The 22,502-nt window shown below is 40.7% G+C and overlaps 1 long non-coding RNA gene across 1 annotated transcript in view; it reads right to left on the bottom strand.

Annotated features, from left to right (window-relative positions):
• LOC134760932 (uncharacterized) overlaps window positions 1–22,502 on the bottom strand; it is a 215,954-nt gene that overhangs the window by 5,837 nt on the left and 187,615 nt on the right. The window contains exon 2 of the long non-coding RNA XR_010139061.1: window positions 2,167–2,442. This is a non-coding gene — a long non-coding RNA (uncharacterized LOC134760932). The remainder of the gene's footprint in view (window positions 1–2,166; window positions 2,443–22,502) is intronic.

Here is a 22,502-nt window from a genome sequence, read left to right as displayed (position 1 = left end):
TTCATCACAACCATGACGTGGAAGATGGGGTAGAGCTCTTTGAAAGAGCTGCTTCCAGTAGCCTGGGCCTCTGGAAAATGATAGCTTCCACTTCATTCCACCTCCCACATCCCATGCAAACCTTCTCATTTTTCTCAAAACCCATTCTCAGAAGGGATTATGCACATTGGGAAAGGACACTAATTGCCAGTTTTCCCAACAGTAAAATGGCAGCAGGAATAATAACAGCAGTGGTTAGCACTAATAAGTTATCTTTCAGCCTGAAGGATGTTATAGTTCTAATATTCCTCATCGTGTGTTGTACTTGACAATATGAGGTGGGGCACAACTTCTCATACATCACAGAGAAAGAGGGAAACATTCTGAACAATATGATGAAACAAACACTGGAGATGCTACAGTGAAAATTAAGATGCTGGCCAGGCGCGGTGGCTCATGCCTGTAATCCCAGCACTTTAGGAGGCCAAGGTGGGTGGATTGCTTGAGCCCAGGAGTTCAAGACCAGCCCGGGCAACATGGCAAAACTCCGTCTCCATAAAAAATACAAAAATTAGCCGGGCATGGTGGTGCACACCTGTCATCCCAGCTACTGGGGAGGCTGAGGTGGGAGAATTGCTGGATCCTGGGAGACAGAGGCTGCAGTGAGCCGTGATTGTACCACTGCACTCCAGCCTGGGCAACAGAGTGAGACCTTGTCTCAAAAAAAAAAAAAAAAAAAGAGAAGAAAGAAAGAAAAAGAAAGTTAAGATGAGAAAAACACATACATACACACACACACACATAGACACACACACACACACACACACACATACATAGACACACACACACACACACTTTTTTTGGATAAGAGGCATTTGTTTTTGTGTGTTTTGCAGAAGCCTCAGTATCACCCAGGAGATGGTGGCAATGCGGTTTTTGATGAGTATTGAGAAGAAGGGTGATGGGGATTTGGGTAGGTCACAAGTCTGATTTCTGCTTGTACACAACAGGATGGTATGCCAGCCACACAGACACTGTCCTTAGTAAAAATTTCTGCAAATTCTGGCCAAGGAATTGGGGCAGAAAGAGGCACTAAACCAAAATGAATATAGTATCACTCTTTGGTCTTTAACATACCAGTCAGCACACACAAGAATCTTATAACAATATTCAATATCTTAATTGTACCTTTTCAAATAAACTGTGATTGTTATTTGGATGATTCACAGCCGTTTAAATGTTCTGAATGTTTTGAAGAAAAAGAATCATTGTTTTTTTAAAAATGCTGAAGCCCTTAAAGATGCTGAAGTGAGACCTACACACACATGACAGATAAGACCCAGACGAATGGTTAGGGGACTGGCTGTGAGTGGACAGAGGCTGAGGAATGCCTCAGAAGAGAGATTTTTAAGATATATCTGAACTAGAAATGCATTAATGGAAAACACTTGGGTCTTCGGTTCAAATTTTAGCCACGGATGCCAGGTTAAAACTATTGACCTACACATATGGAACATGGCTCTGTCACACTGATTGAACTGGACAGTGTGAAAGCATTTCTGGTTTTCAACGTGTCTGATATCCTGGCCACTTAGCACACAGGCGGCTTCATAAGCAAAGAGCTCCCAGTCTGGAAAATCTGGTGGAATCTAAAACCAAACCAATCAATTTAGATCTGCCTGCTTGAATCATTGTTGGTTGAGAGTTTGTTTCCAAATGAAGGACGTGTTTGAAAATTGGTGACTTTTATAATGTTTTTTGTTCTCTTTCTTTGTCAAACTTGGATTTTATTTTTCACCCTGAATTTAAAACAGATGAATTCAAATCAAACTAAATAAAGTACATGCTTAAAGCCCTTATTTACACACACACACACACACACACACGACTTCTCCTCCTACCAACACACACATACACACAAAATACACTGGGATGCTTTAAATGAAAATTATGTTTCTTAAGAACAAGGATAGGATGCATAAGTGGTTTTATGGCAGTCACCAAAAAATAAAGTTAATCAAATTCAAATGTAAAATATACTTAAGATTAGAGTGAGTAATCTTAGTCTTCTCTCCTATGGTAATCTTAGCTAAATGATTCATATTTTCTTGAAACTACCCAGATGCATAAAAGGGAGGGCAGTCATAAACATGAGGCTGTTTACGGATTCAGCAAAGACTCACTGACCTTCCAATATTGGAGATTAAGGGTGTGTCCGGAATTGGTGGGTTCTTGATCTCACTGACTTCAAGAATGAAGCCGCCCACCCTCGCGGTGAGTCTTACAGTTCTTAAAGGTGGCGTGTCCAGACTTAGTTCCTTCTGATGTTAGGATGTGTTCGGAGTTTCTTCTTTCTGGTGGATTCGTGGTTTCGCTGGCTCAGGAGTGAAGCTGCAGAACTTGGCAGTGAGTGTTACAGCTCATAAAGGCAGTGCAGACCCAAAGAGTGAGCAGCAGCAAGATCTATTGCAAAGAGTGAAAAAACAAAGCTTCCACAGCATGGAAAGGGACCCGAGGGTGCTGCCACTGCTGGCTCGGGCAGCCTGCTTTTATTCTCTTATCTGGCCCCTACCTACATCCTGCTGATTGGTCCATTTTACAGAGAGCCGATTGGTCAGTTTTACAGAGAGCTGATTGGTCCGTTTTGACAGGGTGCTGATTGGTGCGTTTACAATCCCTGAGCTAGACACAAAAGTTCTCCATGTCTCCACAAGATTAGCTAGATACAGAGTGAGGATTGCTGCATTCACAAACCCTGAGCTAGACACAGGGTGCCGATTGGTGTGTTTACAAACCTTGAGGTAGATACAGAGCGCTGATTGGTGCATTTACAATCCCTTAGCTAGACATAAAGGTTCTCCAAGTCCCCACCAGACTCAGGAGCCCAGCTGGCTTCACCCAGCGGATCCGGCACTGGGCCGCAGGTGGAGCTGCCTGCCAGTCCCGCGCCCTGCACCCACACTCCTTAGCCCTTGGGTGGTTGATGGGAATGGGTGCTGTGGAGCAGGGAGTGGTGCTCATCATCGTCTGGGAGGCTTTGGATGTGCAGGAGCCGATGGTGGGTGGGAGGGGAGGGGGAGAGGGGAGGCTCAGGCATGGCGGGCTGCAGGTCCTGAGCCCTGCCCTGCAGGGAGGCAGCTAGGGCCTGGTGAGAAATCGAGCATAGCAGCTGCTGGCCCAGGTGCTAAGCCCCTCACTGGCAGGGGCTTGCAGGCCGGCTGTCTGCTCCGAGTGCGGGGCCTGCCGAGCCCACGCCCACCCGGAACTCAGGCTGGCCCGCAAGCCCAGCGCGCAGCCCCGGTTCCCGCCGGCGCCTCTCCCTCCACACCACCCCCGCAAGCTGAAGGAGCCGGCTCCGGCCTTGGCCAGCCCAGAAAGGGGCTCCCACAGTGCAGCGGCGGGCTGAAGAGCTCCTCAAGCACGGCCAGAGTGGGCACCAAGGCCAAGGAGGCCCCGAGAGCGAGCGAGGGCTGCCAGCACGCTGTCACCTCTCAAGGGAACCTATTAACATCAGTTTTCCCTTACCTGAATTTGGAAACAACTGAGAGATAGGGAGAGAAGTCAAGCAGTTGGAAATCAAAATTTACAATTTATGCCTGGCAAATTGGGATTGAAAGATATAGATTCAATGTGCAGAAAAATGGACGTCTTCATAGCCCCCCACCCCCATGAGACCTCTGCTTCCAGCCTCTCTGGGTGGGGAACGCTCGCCAATACGATGGTGAGGAAGAGGAGTCCACAATGCCTGCTCTCTTGGAAAAAGGCTGCATCCAAAAATGGAGGAAGGGAAAACTCTAAACAGACCCAATTCTCTATTTCAAAGCAATCAGCATGCACATTATTCCTCTTCTCAGACTACATGCCACAACAACTGTGTGACCACTCATCAGATACGGATGCTGTATCACAGCAGGGACAAGGAGATGTCAGAGAGAAGTGGCAGGGAAGAAACAATATGTCTGGCCTCCTTGGAGACCCCAAGGAGGCTGAGAGACTACTGTCTCTTTCCCATGATCAGTATGCCTAATAGTGACAGCATCAAGAGTTTAATTTGGGGTGAGGGTGGTGGCTCACACCTGTAATCTCAAAGCTTTGGGAGGCTGAGGCAGGAGGATGCTTTGAGCTTGGGAGGTTGAAGCTGCAGTGAGCTATGATCACACCACTGCACTGCAGCCCCATTTATGTCTAAAAAAACAAACAACAAAAAAAGTTTAACTTGGCCCCTAAGGATGTGCCACATGTGCTATGTATGAGTGTGTGTTTCATAAGATCCAGGAATCCAAACATGGGTGCAGGAACACACACTGATGTACAAATGCAAGAATCTCTAATCATATTCAAAATTTTGATGTGCTTTTTCTCTCAAGGGTACATATCTTAGGAGATCTGTTTTCTAAAACTTGCAAATTGATGGAGATGTCAAGGCAGGTATGAGGCCCTTCCGTGTGAACACGTTCACTACCTTTCCATTTTCACTTTGCCCTCCGAGCCCTATGTTTCTGGAACGACATGGCTGCCTTTGGGATGGGTTCTGTATTGTGATGGGACCCCACGTTGTGTTGTGAGTCCACCAGCTGAATCTTTTGTTGTTGCCTCTCACTATGCCGAGGCCTCAAAACCTGCCTGTTATGGACAGATTCTGCTTTCTTCCCATATTTCTTCAACTGGTGCACAGGCAGATTTATGGTACAGCTAAATAAACCTGAAGCTCTGGTTTCACTTCTATTGTTGGGGCAAAACTGAACTAAAGGAGGCACTTGTTTTGAGCACAAAATTTAAGAGCATGCCCAAAAGGAAAGTAACCTGAATAAGTATTATTTTAATGCATTATTTTAACAATCTGGCTGGGCACAGTGGCTCACGCCTGTAATCCCAACACTCTGGGAGGCCGAAGTGGGCATATCTGAGGTCAGGAGTTCGAGACCAGCCTGGCCAACATGGTGAAACCCTGTCTGTACTAGAAATACAAAAATTAGCTGGGCATGGTGGTGGGCACCTGTAATCCCAGCTACTCGGGAGGCTGAGGCAAGAAAATCTCTTGAACCCTGGAGACGGAGGTTGCAGTGAGCCGAGATTGTGCCACTGCACTCCAGCCTGGGCAACAGCCAGACTCTGTCTCAGAAAAAAATAAAAATAAAATAAAATAAAAATCTAAATTAATGCAAGAAAGTCCCACAATGAACAAAATATTAAAATGTTAAGTAAGGACAGGAACCTTGCACTTGAGTGAATCACTTCACATGCCTAATTGGAATCCTGGCCAGGAGTGCTAATAATTGGTCCAGTTCACCTGGCCAATATTACTGCAATAATTGCAAAAGTAAGAGACTTTCACTGCAATCAACTAAGACCTCTATGTGTCTTTGCTGTCAAAATCTCTCCCACTGTATTACCCTTCAAATTAGGTTGGGAAGGACTATCTAAGTACATTTTGAGAATCATGTTAAGAGTTGAATGAGTTGGGGTAATATTTAATTTCCATTTAGTAGAAGTACATTTTGAGAATCATGTTAAGAGTTGAATGAGTTGGGGTAATATTTAATTTCCATTTAGTAGAATGTTTTTCTTGGATCTCAACATTTTTTCTATACTTAAGGTAATGCTAGTCAGCTATATAAGTTTCCTATTAAGGCTTGATATGGTTTGGCTCTGTATCTCCACCCAAATCTCATGTTGAATTGTAATCCCCAGTGTTGGAGGTGGGGCCTGGTGGGAGCTAATTGGATTGTGGGGGTGGTTTCTAATGGTTTAGCTCCATCCCCCCAGTGCTGTCTCATGAGTGAGTTCTCACGAGATCTGCTTGTTTAAAAGTATGTAGCACCTCTCCCTTTACTCTCTCTCTTCCTGCTTCCACCATGTAAGACATGTTGGCTTCCCCTTCACCTTCTGCCATGATTGAAAGTTTCCTGAGGACTCCCAGTCACGCTCCCTATACAACCTGTGGAACTGTGAGCCAATTAAACCTCTTTTCCTCATAAATTATCCAGTCTCAGGTAGTTATTTATAGCAACATGCGAACGAACTAATACACTGCTGTAACAAATTAACACAAATGTAGTGACTCCAAATAACACAAATTTATTATCTTACAGTTCGGGATGTCAGAAGTCCAAATTGGGTTATCAAAGCTGACCTTGCTTCTAGAGGCTCTAGGGGAGAATCTGTTTCCTTGCCTTTTTCACCATCTAGTGACTTCCTGCATTCCTTGGCTTGTGGGCCCATGTCATTGCAATCTCAGCTTTCACCCTTATGTCTCCTTCTCTGACCCTCTTATAAGGACCTTGTGATTATATTGGACCCACCTGGATAATCTAGAATAGCCTCCCCATTTCAAGATTCCTAATCACATCTGCAAAGGCCCTTTTGCTGTGGAAGTTAGCATATTTGCAGGTTCTGAGGCCTAGGACAGGTGAACATATGGGGGGATGAACACTATTCTATCCACAGCAACATTCTAGAATAGGAGAGGCTTCCAGGAATCCTCTTGTCACCCACTGTGCTGACTTTCTTGGGGACATGACATGAAAGTGTGCTGCATCATCTCTACACGAAAATGTTCTATGGTTTCCAGCAAGTAGGTTTGAAATACAAAAGAAACAAGACTTGAAATGGATAAAACTAGAACCTAATCTGTGGAAGTTTCTTCTACTCTTATAGCACAGTTGAAAAAGAAATTTGCAACACGTTTTCCTAAATTTGACACAATCTCTGAAATTTAAATAACTTTACTCATAATGACTTTTGAAGATAAAAGAAACTATTTAAAACTATAAATAATTTTTTTTGGGGGTGGGGGACAGAGTCTCGTTCCGACGCCCAGGCTGGAGTGCAATGGCGTGATCTCGGCTCACTGCAACCTCTGCCTCCTGTGTTCAAGCAATTCTCCTGCCTCAGCCTCCTGAGGAGCTGAGATTACAGGCATGCACCACCATACCCAACTTTTTTTTTTTTTTTTTTTTTTTTTGTATTTTTAGTAGAGCCGAGATTTCGCCATGTTGGCCAGCCTGGTCTCGAACTTCTGACCTCAGGTGATCCACTAGCCTCAGTCTCCCAAAGTGCTGAGATTACAGGCGTGAGCCCCCACACCCAGCCATAAATTATTAAATGCTAGTAGCCATGCTAGAAGAAAGAATAAATTTTTGTTCAAGTCTCTTTATGAACACTGGTACTACAAATGTTATTCTGTCATATGAAGAAGCAATAAAATGAAAAAGTATTACACAAGGAAGTTTAGTGTTAATTAAGAAATTATTGTCTCTTTTTTTCTGGATATTTGATGTTTCTGATATTTGTCAGATTTCTAAAATTTGCATTTTGTTGTGATTTCTTTTCCGAGTCTACATAGCTGTGCAATTTTCTTACTTCATTTTCTATATTTAAATTTGTAATATTTTCTGGCCAGGCACAGTGGCTTATGCCTGTAATTCTAGCACTTTGGGAAGTTGAGGCAGGTGGATCACTTGAGATCAGGACTTAGAAACCAGGCTGGCCAACATGGTGAAACCCCGTATCTAGTAAAAATACAAAAATTAGCTGGGAGTGGTGGCGCATGCCTGTAATCCCAGCTACTAGGGAGGCTGACGCAGAAGAATCACTTGAATCCAGGAGGTGGAGGCTGCAGTGAGCCGAGATCCTGCCACTGCACTCCAGCCTGGGTGACACAGCGAGACTCCGTCTCAAAAAAAAAAATAATAATAATAATAAATAATTAAAAATAAATTTGTAATAATTACATATTGTGGGCTCCAAAAGTTTTAGAGTTCAGCCCACCCAAACCTGGACTCAGGTTTCTTGTACTGCATACTGGAGAATCACCCTCAGCAGAAATCTAAATAGGCTCCAGTGATAATCATTTTTCAGCTATTTTGCTAGCAGTCTGTGGACAACTGCATCCTCTGTCTTGTTCTACTCATAACTGAATTTTTTCTGCATTTGAATGTTCTAAACCATGAGTAGCAATTCTTTGGGCTTTACCTTTTTCTCCATTAGTGGGATAAGATTCTAATGTTTTAGTCTCCTCTACTCTTTCTATGTCCTTTCTGAAAAGTTGGCTGAGTTTTTAAAAGCTCAGCTTGCATGGAAATCAATCTTCCTTCAAGAAGGAACTATTATTAAGTGCTGAACTGGAGTTCCTTTATTCTCTTGTGTTTTCTGACCCAGCTTCCACCTGTCTAAGGTGTTCTAGAATGTATTTTTGAGGAGTTTTCTAGAGTTTCCACAGAAGCATGCATTTTGGAACTCTCCAGTTACTCCCTGGTTTCCTGAGCAAATCTGATTCCCAGAGAACTGTTCAGACAAAGACCTGTAATTTGCCTTATTCTGGTTTGCAATGACCAAGTTGAATAATTTCTCTTATTTCCTTCAATCAAGATGATAACATAGTCATTTTATAGAAATGACATGTCATTTCATTTCAATTCATGCATTCACTTATTAAAATCTACCACTCTGCCACAGGTCATGCTACAATTGGGTTTTGACACCTAGAGACATTTTATAAGCTGAAATAATATTCAAACCTAAAACTAACTTAGTCCATATGGTGCTGAGAGGCTCTTAATAACCTGAGGAAATAATTCAAGAGACTTTCCCTCCATACTTTACTTGAGTAACTGCAGTTAACAACTTCAAATGCAGTAGAGTTGATCAGCTATTTTTTATTCTTCTGCTAATGATTGCTTGTTATTAATAGTTTCTAAAAATAGCCAGGAGGAGGACATTGAATGTTCCCAACACAACAAAAATGATAAATGTTTGAGATGATGGATATGCTAATTACTCCGATCTGATCACTATACATAATATGTACATAACATATCTATCACTATGTACCCCATAAATATGTACAATTATTATATATCAATTAAAAAAATTAAGAAATCAAGACAAAAAAATAAATTTCAGGAAACCTTAAAGTTTACATATTTATATGTGGTTCCAAACACAGACGGTCCCACAATTGAACTCAATGCAATTTCAAGTCCTGACAGGAGATCCTGACTATAAAACACCTTATTTTTTTAAAGAAAAAAGGCAAAAGAGGCCAGGTACAGGGGCTCACACCTATAATCCCAGTATTTTGGGAGGTCGAGGTGGGAAAATTGCTTGACACCAGCCTTGGCAACATAGGGAAACTCCATCTGTACAAGAAAAAAAAAAAAAAAATCGCTGAGCATGGCGGTGTGCATCTGTAGTCCCAGCTACTCAGGAAGCTGAGGCAGGAGGATCACTTGAGCCTGGGTGGTTGAGGCTGCAGTGGGCCTTGATCATGCCACTGCACTCCAGCCTGGGCAACAGAGCAAGATCCTGCCTCAATAAAAACAAACAAACAAACAAACAAACAAAAAAGATTGCCAATTTTCACACCATAAGATCTGAGAATTCAGTATATTAAAAAAATATATAATTTATTGGAATCAAGTCCTTTCTTCATATATGACGTCTTGGAAGTCTTCAAGCCTCCATTTGTATGTTTAAGGCCTGTGTGATCCAATGTGAAGCTGCCTCCACCTGCACCCCAAGACTCACATCTTTGCTGAATCCCACACATGCATGCTCAGGCTAGTCTCCTTCTTCTTTTTCTCTAGAAGGTCTGCCTAAGGTGACCTGTCACTGTGAAAACATTTGTCTACGATCAGTATGACCAAAACTGGAGTGACTCACCAAAGGGAAAAATGTTCAACTCTAGCCAAGCCACTTGGTCATCCCAAGGCCTGAAGCCATGAGCCCAGCCCCTACTCAAAACCTCCCTCAATTCTTCATGGTGTGGTCCCAAATTCCAATCCATGTCTATTCCTCAAGGCTCACAGATAAAGTGCTAGAATTTAGTATTTGAGCCTTCTCAAATCACACTTCTTTGTCTTCTGCAAAGCAGTTGGGGAAATGACTAAGAAACTATATATCTAAACTATATCTTCTAATCTAGCCTTCATTGGCAATAAAGGTTAACTATCACCTTTATTGCCGATGAAGGCTAGATTAGAAGATATGCATGGGATGCTTATCAATGATGGGCTAAAACCAAATCTGAGAAGGAGATTTCATTTCCCCACCCAAATAAGGGTAGTGCTATATGATCCCAGCCACCCCACATTATATGGGGATATGACCCTGTAAAACATAGATCATAGAGGATCAGATGAGAACACATGCTCTTGCTGGGCAGCCTGCCTCCCGGAAGTGAAGGTTAAGAGGGAAGAAAGAGCTATGTACTCCAAACTGCTTGTCCCAAGCTCAGAGTAGGTACGAGGAGTCTGTCCACCTGGGGGCTAGTGAGTGCAAAGCAGAGTGACCAGGAGTTTTGTGCTAATAGGTGTTCTTGTGGAAATGCAAAGAGAGTGCACAGGAGACTCCATATTCCCACCAATGTCTCCTTGGTGCCTGGAATTATTCTTGGTGGTCACAAATGCGTTATATTTTCTACTGTTTACACATGTAAATTATTAAAATCCATCTCCAAATGTCAAGACAGGATGGGAAATTTCTAAAACCAAAATGCACAGTTAAAAATAAGTTTGAATTACCATTGTTAAAAAAAAACTGTCCAAAACCATATAAATAAGCCATAAATTCACATCATGGAATCAAATTCACATCATAGACTCAACTGGGAATATACAAGAAACAAGAGATGCCAAATTGGCTAGACAACCACCATAATGACCTTTGAAATAAATACTACAGTCAACTTCTGAGACTTTTAGACACCAAAGAAGAAAAAATAAATCAGCCTAATATCAAAATTTAAAAACAAGAAAAGCAGTATCTTTGCTTATTGTATAAATAAATTATTCCCATTGGGCAAAATGAATGGATGCATTTTTCATTTAGCAAATGTTTGCTTGTTGTTAGATCACGCCAGTTACCACAAAGTAACAAAATTTCTTTTATGACTCATCTTTAAAATTATTTGAAATTCACATTGGAAATCATATGCCCATGATTACTTTCTATTTCAACAACCAGAAGTAAACAGTGTACACAGCATCTCCACTAAAGAAGGTTTATCAAATCTGAAACTTATGCAGGGAGAAGCCCTCTTCCCACACCCTTTTACAGAAGAAGAAACTCAAAAAAATTACCCATTTTCCCCAAAGGAACCTAAGGATCTCAGTAGATTTCAGTGGGAACTGGTTATTTCTACATTGACATTTTATTGCTACTGTGTCTTATCGATGACAGAATAAATCCAAATCCCAGAAGAATTTATTTTCCCACCCAATCAAGAGCGGTGTTAAACCATCCCAGACCCCGCATATTAAATACGAATGTGACCCTGTAAAACTTAGAGCACAGAGGGTCAGACTAGAACACATGCTCTCGCTAGGCACGCTGCCTCCAATAAGTGAAGGGAAAGAGGAAAAAAAAAAACCAGAGCATTGTACCCCCAATTCCTTGTGCCTGAAGAAATTGTGCCTCTGCCTCATACCTCAATTAAACCATTCCTCAGAGCAAGAACATGACACTCTGGCCATCATTCTACAACTTTGGTAGCGCTGTTGCCGAGCATTTGGAATTAACTCTTAGGCCTTTCATTCTGTTTCTGCTACACTAGTGGTTTCTGATTCTTTGGCCAAATGTATTGGCCTCCTTCAACAAACTTTCAGCTATGCTGGCAGGATATGATTTCAAATCTAAAGTGAACCAGCTATTTGCTAAAGGTCAACAGTATTTGGTGGAATCAGCAGGATTTTCCCAACTTTTCCAAACAATTAGTCTAGTATTTTACAATAACTTTCTTAAAACTGTGTAGATTTCATGGCGTTGACTGAAATCACAGCATGCACCTCTGTAAGAAGTTAGTAAAACCAAGAGAAAGCACCATCATCTTAAAAAAATAAATATGGGTTATCATTATGGCACTTCATGCTGCTGTACACACTAAAATATTCCATTGCAAAGGTGTGATACTGGTCTTCCCAACACCATAGCAGACACCTCTGACTCAGGCACTACCATGTAGCATGTTCAAGTGAGCACTTGCACCACACCCTGAGGCTTTGAAATGGGGTGCCTAGCTTCACTCTGCCCTGAAGTGGAACGAGGATCCTTGTTCTTTCCATGCTAGGCTTTGCTTTACTTTGCTGTTGTTTTGTTTAGACTTGTATTCTTTCTCTTCCATAGAAACAAGTTCATGGGCCAGGCACAATGGCTCATGCCTGTAATCTCAGCACTTTGGGAGGCCAAGGCAAAAGGATCACTTGAGGCCAGAAGCTCGAGACCAGCCTGGCTGGCATAGTGGATCCCTGTTTCTACAAAAAAATTTAAAAATTAGCCAGGCATGGTGGTGCACACAGGTAGTCTCAGCTACTTGGGAGGCTGAGGTGGGAGGATTGCTAGAGCTCTGAAGTTAGAGGCTGCGGTGAGCTATAGGGGCCCCATTGCACTCCAGGCTGGGCAACAAAGTGAGACCCAACCTCTAAAAAAAATAATAAAAGAAATAATTAAAATTAAAAGTAAAAATCAAAGAAATAAGTCCAAGTTCCCTGGATTGGGGATAGATTTGAATCAGGAAATATTAATTTACTGAGGACTACCATCTCTCGAAAGACTATGGCTTTGAATTGGTCCCAGTTTCTTTCTGATTTTTCCATTCTCTGAGGTTCCTATAGATCAGTCCATCATGCAACCTTGTTCCTGAAAAAGACCCCACTGCGTACCAAGCCTGCCTAAAGGGTCTGAAAGCCAATGGGAATCTGGCTTAGAGTCATATAGGAAACCACTAAATGCCACACACACAAAATAAAACATGCCACACAAAATACAAAAAGCGTTTTCAGTTGATGCATGCCGTAATTTGCTTGCACTTCTCCATTTTCCACTAGATATACATGGTAAATTTATGATCTCCAACAAACCTATTGGTTCTCAAAAACGTATGATGCATTCAAGTAAAATAGCTGTTACAAATTTAGAAAGGAATCCTCACCATTCAAGGACTTCTATCAGTGTGTGTCTTGTAATTATGACTGCTGAGCATTTTCCGTAATGGCATGCATTGATATTATACAGGCAACTATAAAAGATAATAAACTGGGCAGAAAGGAGAACTAAGCAGGGAGGTCAGAAAAATGGGCAGTGTTGAAAACTGAGAAGTGATGTTCTGCCAGTTAAAAAACAGAGGGAAAAAAAATAAAACTCAGCTATCTCATTGCCATTTTGTGTGGGAACAAAAAGAAATTCGCCTCCTTATGACTCTGAATGTAAGCCTGTAATGGTATAGCTATCTGTCTGCCTATACGAAGACACACAGCAGAAGGGAAGAGCTGAAGTTCACAACATTCGCAGTCAAGCAAAGGGCTCCATAATAATCATTATACCCTGAAGGAGGGGATATACATCACTCTTGTTAAAAGATTTCCCGTGACACCAGTCTAACAGCTCATTTATTTGATCAATGAAAAAGTTACACTGGAGTTTAAGCTACCTGGAGAATTCAGTTGTGTGCCATCTCCTTACTCCTTGATGGAATGTAATAAATGCAATGCACTGAAAAACACCAATCTCAATCGATCATCCTGTCTAATTAAATACGAACTCATAATTCAAATTAATAAGAAATGCTGGAGTAGAAAACATGAACCCTGAAAGGTTTCTAAGTAGCATATTGGTAATCACTATTAGTCACTGCATATACCTCCCACTGTGCAGGTTAGTGTGATATAGAAGTCAGAGTATGCACTTGGAGATTACACAGAAATCTGCTGTAATGCAATCTCTGCCATTAACTAGTTGTGTGATTTTCTTGATATGTTAATAAGGCTTTACTGGGGCATAATTTGAATCCAACAAAATACAGGACTCTTACATTAGAACTCAATCAATTCTGGCAAATGCTTCTACCAGGGCGGCCAACACTCTGATATAAATATTGGACATTTCAATTCCTTAAGATATTCCTTTACGCCCCTATCTATCCCATTCCTATACATGAAGACATTTATTATGAGGAATTAGCTCATGGAATTATGGAGGCTGGAAGTTCCAAGATCTGTAGTCAGCAAGCTTGAGGCTCAGGAGAGCCCAGTTCAAGTCCAGGGAATTGAGAGAGCCAATGGTGTAATTTCTAGTCCACAAGGTGACAGGTTCAAGACCCCAAACAGCCAATATTTCATTGTGAGTCTAAACTCCAGAAACCAATGTTCCAGATCCACGTTCCAGCTCAGGTAGTGAGTCAGAAGGAGTTCCCTCTTACTCAGCCCTTGTGTTCTACACAGGTCTTCAACTGACCAGATGAGGCCGTACCTATAGCAAGGAGGACAACCTACTTTACTCACTCTGTGGATCCAAGTGAGAATCTCATCCAGAAACACCCTCACAGACATATGCAGAATCGTGTTAGGCCAAATGTCTGGACGCCCTGTGGCTTAGTCAAGTTGACACATAAAATTAACCATCGCAGTTACTTAACTTTGCTAAGTCACCATTTTTCCTTTTGTCTTTCATATCTGGAGTAGATTAAATAACAGGTCATATCTAAAATGGTGCATAATTGATGCTCCTTACACCATATGTAGAAATAAGAAAAATTAAAATTATTTGTTAGGATGTGTACTCTGTTCCTGTTTAGCTTAAACTTTTATACATTATGGCCTCAGTGCCCCAGTGAGTTCAATGTTTAAAGTTACCTTATGTCAGAGAAATAATGCACTTCACATTATTTACACCCCCCTCACCTGACTTCCGGAGAGCTCCTTGGAAATCACCCCTTAAAAAATAGGAAAATAAGAAGCAGAAACACAAATTTCATCTTTGGTAAAACGAAGGGAAAAATGTGTAACATCAAAATGCAATGTGTAATGAAAGGCTATCAGATGGAGTAACTGTCAATAGGTGGTAGGAAGGTGCCTAGAGAAGGTATCTACATCTGCAGGTCTCAGCTAAGTCAGCACAGGTCAGCTCCCCAAAACTGAAAGTCCTCCATGAAGGGCTAAAACAATGAGCTCTTGTTGAAATCAGTGCAGGCAGGATATGTCAAGTTGGATGCAAAAGTCTCCCTGGCTGGGGACAAGCACCAACAAATACTAGGTGAGATGAGGCTGAATGAGAAATAAAATACCCACTCTGCAGCAGGCAGCCTATTGGTGAGGAAGAGAACAAGCCAAAAAAACTCTATCTCTCGATGGCTTCCTAGAACAAAGCCTAACTATATACAGAGTTGGGGCTGAATTGGGGCAGAAAGAAATAAAATTCTTATCTTGTTTGCACTACCATGTTTTTGGATCTCAGTTTTACAGCAATTTAGCTTATGTACTAACGTCTATGGAAAATGATAACAGAAGTATGGTGCTAAATAACAATAACAATTACAACAAAAATGTGGCATTGCTTATATTAGGAGCAGGCAGCAAAGAAACTGATATTTTAGGCTAGATACCTGATGACCTTAGAAACATTTGGTAATTTGTCACATGTAGTAGACAAAAAATGTGGAGTATGTAATTTTTGCTATACATGAGCAGAAAAAGCCTGAAGGTTCTTGTGTTTACAAGTGGGCTGTAGACAGAATTGTTGCATGAAACTTCTGGGAGGCTGCTTTTACCAAGGCATTGCAAGAAATAGAATCCATGAATTCTCTACAGAAAAGACATTTCATCTGCAAATGGAAAGATAAAAAGGCAGTAGCCATGGAGCCATGTGAAGAGGTTTAGAGAAGCGTTTGCCAGAAGAGGGAACACTGTCTACAAAGGATGTTGAGCAGTGAAAGGCTTGGTGTATTCAGATACAAAGGAAGATAGTGTTGTTGGTGCATAGAGAATGAGGGGTAAGATTGAAAAGGAAGGAAAGGAAGAAGGAGGGAGGCAGGGAGGACTGCTTCATACAGAGCTTTGAGGTTCTATGAATCAGCAGACAATATATGTACATAAGATGACAGTTTGGCTATGAGAGGTTTGAAGTAGAAAAATCACATAAGTGTGTTCTTGTGGCAAGTAACAGAAATTCTCATAATGGCCACATTTTATAGGGCCTTGAATATTACCTGTTACAATATCTGACCAATGGAAGTTTTGAGCAGAGTTGAATCTGGGAAGATAACACCATTAGTTGTATAATGAGGAGGGTGAAGGTGGAACACAATATGAGCTAGGAAGCTACAGCCAAAGTCTAATGAAAAGATTAGCCTATGGGTAAGGAGAAGGAAAAGAGTGATCACTATAAGATGCACTTAGCAGGAAGACTCTTTTGGACTTGGTGAATAACTGGAGAAGAGCGCTCAAGGAGAAAAATGGTCAGAAGTTACTCCAAAATATTATATGTGCATCAGTGGGAAATAAATGATGGGTCTCATAGTGCTCAGAGCAAAATCAGCTTAGAGCAGAAAAAAAAAATTGCAATGAAGAAGAGACTTTTTATTCCCCCTAATATGGTTTGGCTGTGTCCCCACCTACATCTCCACTTGAATTGTAACTCCCACAATTCCCACATGTTGTGGGAGGAACTTGGTGGGAGGTAATTGAATCATGGGGACAGGTCTTTCCCATGCTGTACTCATGATAGTAAGTCTCATGAGATCTGATGGTTTTAAAAATGGGAGTTTCCCTGCACAAGCTCTCTCTTTTTGCCTGCTGCCATCCATGTAAGACATGATTTGCTCCTCCTTGCCTTCTACCATGATTGTGAGGCTTCCCAGCCATGTCGAACAGTAAGTCCATTAAACCTTCTTCCTATATAAATTACCCAGTCTTAGGTATGTCTTTATTAGCAGTGTGAAAACAGACTAATACACCCCCTTCTTAATTAAGGTTTATAGAAGTAATAACGGCTTATGCAAGGTCCATCATGATCAATCAGTACCTGGCCATTACCAGTGTTTACAATGGCCCTGGTACCAAGTAGTTTCTTTCAATTGTCTCAAGGCAACCGGAAAAGAAGAGAGGCAATCCGAGTATATAAGTGCTGTGTTTATACTGGTGAACAATACATGACCCAATCACATGTTGTTTGAGTGAACTCTAGTAGTCTAAAAAGAGGAAAGCATGCTTCTGTGGCTGGAGGAATAAATCCACATGTATTATTTCTTCTAGAAAATATCAACCACTATTGTAGGCACCACCATCATTATTATCATATGTAATAAAAGGTCAGCAGAAATGAGAGTCTAGAACATTATGGGACATTGTGCCCTGGAAGCATTCACCACTGTCTCTCAGCAGGACAGCCCTGGCAGCACATCACACCAAGATTCTGTAAGGAGCCCAGGCTACAACACAAGGGAGCCTGCTCATTTTTGGCAGCTGGAGTAGACAGTCTGCCTGAAACTGAGCTTCCAGAGCCAAACCCAACTAAAGGCTTATAGAACAAAGAGACACATGACACAAATATGAAATCTGACCTGATAGCCCACCCTGAGAGGGGCTCAATTTCAGCAGCCCCACCACTCCTGCTAAATTAAGTAAAAACAGCAAGGCAGGGCTACTTCACTTGATGTGTCCCCACAAATTGCTAGGCTATGGAAATACTCCCACTATTTACCGCCAGCATGATCTGCAATCCACCTCCTCAGGCAGTCACACATTCCTGTGCATGTCTGACAAAAGGTAACTTAGAAGAGCCAGGTGTAAATGCTTTATAGGAGACCACGGACTTTCTCAAACATGTGCATTGCTTTGATGTCCTGCAAAGGGAAAGGCATGCTAAGAAAAATAAACCTGTCAGAAAAGGACAAATGCTGTACTTGTTTGAGTCCACTCATATTAGGTACTTTGACACATTAAATTCACAGAGTCAGAAAGCAGAATGATATTTGCCAGGGCTGGAGAGAGGGGAGAATCAGAAGGTAGTATTTAATGGGTATAGAGTTTCAATTTGGGAAGATGAAAAAAGTTCTAGAGATGGATGCTAGTGATAGTTGCACAATAATGTGAATGTACTTAATACCACTGAACTGTACACTTAAAAATACTTATAATGGTATATTTTATGTCATGTATATGTTCTACAATTTTGTAAAATAAATCAAACATCAAAAAATGATAAAAGAAACATTCTCCTTGTCTTCTAGTGTTGACTTAAATTACCTTCTTGATATGTACATATGTATAAAAATACATGTATCCGTATCTATCTATATATAATGTATATATATTTGTATTTCTATATTATGTATATGTAGATACATTTATATACATAATATATATAGATACAAATACAAATTGATTAACTCATAGATCTTTAGCTTTTATAAGACAATGAAATCAAAGCAATTTTGTCAGTTAAAAGCAAACAAAACTACAGAACAATAAAATCTAAATTAGCAGTAATTGAACATGATGGAAGCTGCTGCTTTGCTGAGACTAAATGGTTGCTCAGAACATAATTGTGGAAGCAGCTACCGCATGCAAGTGTTCTGATTCTGGCATAGCCAACAGCAGAGTGATGCAGAAAACCATCGGGGCCACCTCTGCTCATCATACACGCAGTGAAGTTCACCCAAGTAACCTGGGTTGAGGCCATTTGGTGTTCACGAAAATAAACGCATCATTTATGTACCTGGACAGGGTAGGGGAGAAAATAATACCTTCTTTCTCTACTCATCTTAGGAACTCTGGGTGGGGCCCTGTAAAATGAACTGGCAAAAGACAGATTAACAAGAGAAAAACAAAAGTGCATTACCACATGCCTTGTGCATGTGTTAACAGAAAAAGAAAACACTAATATGTTTTAAAGATGTTTATTCTGCGCCAATGAGTGAATTCAGTCCAAGGAAACACAGTCTCAAGGAATCCTGAGAAAAACCCGGGAGGCAGGGTAACAGTTTGGTTTTATATTAGGTTGATGCAAAAGTAATCATGATTTTTGCAGTTTACCTTCAATGGCGAAAAGTACAATTACTTTTGCACCAACCTAACACTTCAGGGAGACATAAATTAAAGGGAAAAATATAAATTACATAGAAGGTATACATTGTTCCAGCCCCAAAAGGTGAGATAGCTTACAGAGGGGGCTTACAGATCATAGGTGGATTCAGAGATTATTTAATTTGTAATTAGTTAAAGAGCAAGGCTCTGTCTCAAACTTGGAGTCAGCAGAAAGGCATCTTTAAGATAAGATGCCTTGCTGTGTAGCAAGGTTGATGCCCTACAGGCATGACTTAACCATTGTCTGGCCTGGCCATAGGTCTTATTTATAATTTGGTATCTTATTGCCACAATAAGTCTGCTTTGTCAGTCTTATAATCTCTATTTTAATATCAGTCCTGGTCAGTTGCTGTGCCTAAACTTCAAAATGGAGGGGTTATGATGAGGTGTGTTGACTTCCCTTCCTGTCATGGCCAGTAATTCAGTTTTTAAGGTTTTGCTGGGGTCCTCTTGGCCAAAAGGGGTCCATTCAATTGGTGGAGCATCTAGGATTGTATTTCTAGTTTACACATGTATACATGGGAGCACAGAGGGATGATTAACTCTAAGGTGTGGTCGGATTTGGGCTGATATACCATTTTAGGCTGAACAAAAGAAACAGGACTTTGGGTTTCCCAGTGCGGGAGGCAAGTTGTGGAAAGATGACCAGGTAAAGTGTGGTAAGCAAGGGTTGATTAGTAAGGCTTCTTATGCAGATTTAAATCATTTAAATAACAGTTGTTTAGAATTATTCTCTTGCTGGCCAGGAGCAGCGGCTCATATCTGTAATCCCAGCACTCTGGGAGACTGAGGCCGGGCAGATCACGAGGTCAAAAGATCGAGACCATCCTGACCAACATGGTGGAACCCTATCTCTACTAAAAATACAAAAATTAGCTGGGCATGGTGGCGCGTGCCTGTAGTCCCAGCTACTCAGGAGACTGAGGCAGGAGAATCGCTTGAACCTGGGAGGCAGAGGTTGCAGTGAGCCAAGATCACGCGACACTGCACTCCAGCCTGGCTACAGAGCGAGACTCCATCTCAAAAAAAAGAAAAAAAAAAAAAAGAATTATTGTCTTGCTGATAGTGGGAGAAGGAGATATCTTTGACAAATGGATATTTTCTTTATCCATGTAAATTTACATATGAAACAAAATCTTGTGCCCTGTTTCTAAAGGTTTTCCTGTGTCTGCTGATTCTCAATGATCTTTAGCTCAAAATAATCCATACATCAAAGAGGCATATTTTGAGGTGGCATATTCTGGCACCCCTCATCCATGGTTCTTTTTTTTTTTTTTACGACCTTCAACAATTAAAGGGGATTACTTGGGACCAAACAATTGGAAACACAGACAAAGGTAGCAGACCTCATAATGGGTCACATGGAAAGTTAGCCATCTTGATGATGCAGGGCATGCTTCATTATTTATTAGATTACCATCAAAATGAAGAAGAAAAATAACAAGGAAAAATACAGTAGGCAGTCAGTCAAATACCAAAAAAATTGCCTGTAGACCCCCAGGTTGGGTTCAATGACACTGGGTCCAATATTGAACTACTTTCATATTTCTTTCAGGAATATGTTCAGGCGGGTTCAGAGGTAAAGTGATATTCAATCACGGTATGGTCATTAGAAAAAATCTTAATTTCTATAGTATGATTTTCCCTCTTGAAAAAAGAATCCAATTATGTCTAAGATCCATTCTATCTTTAAAACTCTATTTTTAGTAGAGTAGGTTTTTTGGCTGGCACAACCATCCATTAAGTATAATAGAATTATAATTGCAATAAAATGATTTTTATAAAACAACTTTAGCACCACACACTGTTACAGCATAAATTAAACCATTGTGAAATGGACATTGATATGTATTGCATAAAAATGTTTTACTTTGAGTCTTCTTCACAGCCAACCATAAATATGCTTTTTGTACTTTCTTTAGCACAGCTTAAAACAAAGCTATAGTATCCCTGTTAGGGCAGTGCTGAACTTAACAAACCAGCTGTACTTCTCTTACACATTTCCTGTGGGTGCTGAAGGTTTTCTAAAAATTGTAAATGCCAGGGATCTGCAAATATTTTCCATAAAGAGTCAGATAGTAAATGTATTTGGCTTTGCAGGCCACGTGGTCACGGTTGGAGCTACTCAACTTGCCACTAGCACAAAAGCAGCCACAGATGATACACAAATCAATAACCTGGGATATGATCCAATAAAACTTTATTTACAAAAACAGGAATCAAACTGAATTTGGCAACAGGCTGCCAATTGCTGACATCTGGCATATTCAAAAGACTGAACATGATAGCATAAATATGAGAGTGAATAATTACTGTATTGTTACTTCAACATGAGAACAAATTCAAAATGTGTAGACAAAGAGATGAAACTGACAATTTTTTTTTTTCCAATGGAGCAAGTGCCTTTTGCATTTCCATTTCTCTTACCAGTGGACTCTTGTAAGATGCAGTGATTTTGTGTGAATCTATCTTTTTTTTTTTTTGTCACATCATTTGGGATAAGAAACTACTGTAGGGGCAAAAGGAATTTTCTAAAGTGCTAAACAACTGACAATATACAGATTAACAAGAGAAAAGGCATATACATGTATTAATGTATATAAGCATGGGAGCCACATAAAATATAAGACTCAAAGAAGGGCCAGATGGTTGAGGCTTAAATATCCTATTTATGAGGAGACAGAAATGGGAGGTGTAGGCAATTTTGAGGAGTAGTAAATAATAATTTTGGGGAACTGAATGAGCCCAAAGAGCAGAAAATAGTTTGTAAATGATTGTCTTTGGAAGCTAAATGGGACCTATAAGTTATGACAGAAGGTGTGGGGTAGAAATCCACTGTGAACAAAGATTGTTTTATTATGCAGATAAAGTTTCTTAGGTAATCTCTAGGAGCTGCCCTCTGAAAAATAGAGGAAAAGTCTGTCTGGGCATGGTGACTACATTTAGTTTTTTCTCTTCTCCAGTATTAAACTTTGCCAGTTAGTTGATGAGATTCCTAGGGAGGGCATCTTAAGACAACTGCATTTCTTTCAGAAGAAGTTTTCCTCAGTCAGAGGAAGGAATGTCCAGAGAGAACCCCTCCCTGCGCTTGAGGATGTGCAGAGAAACAAGGGAGGGTTAGAAAGTCCTTGGTTCCAAGGCAGCTTCTAAGGCCTTCCAATTTCCTTTATTTCAAAAATGTTCAGCATGCCAAAGCACCCCATACTTTGGGGTATTATTCTCTGCACCCCAACACTACCTTTGACTTATGAAGCAATTAGCTCAGTAATTATCAAGGAAATTGTGTTGAATCTCTAGATCAATTTTGGAAGAACTGACAACATTGAGTCATTCTATCCATGAATATGGAATATCATTCCATTTATTTAGACTTTTTATTTTCATTAGAGTTTTGTATTTTTCTTGTGTAGCTCTTATACATATTTTGTTAGATTTTTTCCTAAATATTTCACTTTTCTGGTGCTAATTAGGTTTTGAATTCCAAATTTCAATAATTCCAATAATTATTGTTGGCGTATAGGAAACTGACTGGCTTTTGCATTTTAACCTTGTAGTCTGTGGCCTTGCCATAACTTATTAGTTACAAGATTACATTGATTTTGAGATTTTATAAATGATCATATCGTTTGTGAAGAAAGACAGTTTTATTTCTTCCCCCTTAATCTG

Source organism: Pongo abelii, chromosome X, assembly GCF_028885655.2.
Source record: "Pongo abelii isolate AG06213 chromosome X, NHGRI_mPonAbe1-v2.0_pri, whole genome shotgun sequence".
Taxonomy (NCBI): domain Eukaryota; kingdom Metazoa; phylum Chordata; class Mammalia; order Primates; family Hominidae; genus Pongo; species Pongo abelii.
The sequence above is the reverse complement of the archived record's forward strand: the minus strand, read 5'-3'. Positions and strand labels throughout refer to the sequence as shown.